Source organism: Otolemur garnettii, unplaced genomic scaffold, assembly GCF_000181295.1.
Source record: "Otolemur garnettii isolate 467f Iridium unplaced genomic scaffold, OtoGar3 scaffold00072, whole genome shotgun sequence".
Taxonomy (NCBI): Eukaryota; Metazoa; Chordata; class Mammalia; order Primates; family Galagidae; genus Otolemur; species Otolemur garnettii.
The window spans coordinates 1,517,456-1,519,436 of record NW_003852467.1 but is presented as its reverse complement, the minus strand read 5'-3'; the positions used below and the strand labels follow the sequence as shown (position 1 = coordinate 1,519,436).

The window sequence follows — 1,981 nt, the reverse complement described above, 5'->3', positions numbered from 1 at the left end:
CTACTGACAAAAATAAAGAATAGTCATTGCTCATGATCTCTGTCATGTGGCACAGTATTTGTAGGCACGAGAGGAGCACTTTCCAGAGACTGCAGATGCCCTAGAGTTTATGGTCCAGTCAAAGTTTTTAACAGAGACACCAGGCAGAAAAAAAAAATAAAACACTTAGAATTTCAAATGTGGACAGACCACTTTTGACAGAAATTTGTAAGCAATTCAGTCAGTGAGAGATGGAGATTATATATGTATCAAACAGGTAAAATGTTATCAGTTTATAGCCACCTTTTATGGCAGTTTCTCAAACTCCACCACACACACCCCTCATTCTCCCTCCCAGCCTCCCCGGCGTCTATCACTCCACACTCTGTGTCCCTGCCCTATGGGTCTCTGTGTGTCTGCGTGCTTTCCCTTAAGAGAAGGGCCTCCAGTTCCATCTATAATGGAAGACACAGGATTCCATTCTTCCTGTTTTTGTTTTTGTGTTTGTTTGTTATTTTCCATATGCACTAATATATTCGGACCACATTGATCAAATGGCTACTGCAGACCAACACAATACCAAGGACATGCACCCAAAGCAAATTCACCAGCAGAGACTTCAGGTCTGCTGGAAACCGCCTCCCCCAGAAAAGAAGACCCCAAAACCTGTTTACTCCTCTACCCAGAGGCCAATGCAAGGAATCAGGGAAGGCTCTAAGCCACTTCGGGAATTTTTCTGGCCCTCTTCATCAGCTCCCATTTCGGTCTTTCTTAGAATTTCTCTACTCAACTTGAGATCCTGTCTCCCTGCAACCCCGATTCTGACCCTGGGTCTTTGAACCTGACATTTCTATATGACCTCCACCTCAGCCTTTCACTCTTAGATCTCCTCAATCCTTTTCAACTTTCAGGAACTCGTTCACACTTTTTTCTTTTGTCTGCACACACAGATGTTTATTGTTTCCCCAGTTCCCCGGTGTTAAAGATGCAGGGTGAGGGGGGCTTCGAGGCCCAGACCAGGCTCCTAATTCTTCTTGTCATGGGTGCCAGCAGCCTTTTGGCCCCTCCCAATAACCTGAGTTACCAGTGGTCTCTTCCCGACCTGCAATGTCCTTGCCCTTGCCCTTGCCACTGTCGTCCAAGCGCTCTGCGTGGCTGCCGGTGTATTGCTGGTGTTGGTGAGACGATCCACAGCACCCGCCCTTGCGGCTTGGTGGAAGCCAACGAATGGACTTGAGCCCGCTTCCTCCTCCTCCCCTAAGATGGCCCTGAGATCCATGGAACAAGTCCTCGCAACTCTTAACTCTTCCTTGGGCATGGGGCCGCTGCTCTTAGGGCCCAGAGCTATCCACACCCAAGGGGAGGGAGTCCAGGGCACAGAGGGACAGTGGATTTTTCTTTTTCCAGTGGACTTATTCTGACCAGGCTGCTGTGACAGGACTTCATTCAGTGACCACTAGTGGTGGATGGATTCTTGCCCTCCATGAGTTGATAAATGTCCTGTAGGCCTTGGTCTGGGCTCTTTTCCTTGAAGCGCTTCTGGCTCCGTTCCTTCATTGCTTCCGTGAACTGCTGAAACGTGATGGTTCCGGCATCCTTGGCCTTGACTTTGTTGAACACAGTGTCCACATCTGCGGAGGTGATCGTCTTGCCATCCGTGATGCCACAGTCCTGGCATAGCTTGGAGAAGTTCTTGTTGTTTATTTCAGCGCCACTGCTAGAGGAGTCTCCGAGGACAGCGAACCGCTGGAATGTTTTCTCTGCTTAGGATGCCATGGTCAGCTAGAGGTAGGGGTGGGCAGTGGGGAGGGGGAGTGTCAGGAGGGAGGGGGGAGGAGAAGGGAGGATGGACGAGGAATGAGGATGAAGGTTAAGATTAAATCAGTGGGCAAGAGAAACAAATCCCCTTGTCCCTGCTGCCCCCTCCCCTGTACCCCTCACCCCCATGCCGCCTGCCACAGCCACAACATGCGCCTCCCCTTCCCAGCACTGGGAAGGCCAG

General features: G+C 50.3%; 1 pseudogene; it reads right to left on the bottom strand.

Moving 5' to 3' along the window:
• Positions 1-1,003: 1,003 nt before the first annotated feature.
• Positions 1,004-1,755, bottom strand: LOC111726586 (annotated as a pseudogene).
• Between the last annotated feature and the right edge of the window lie 226 nt (positions 1,756-1,981).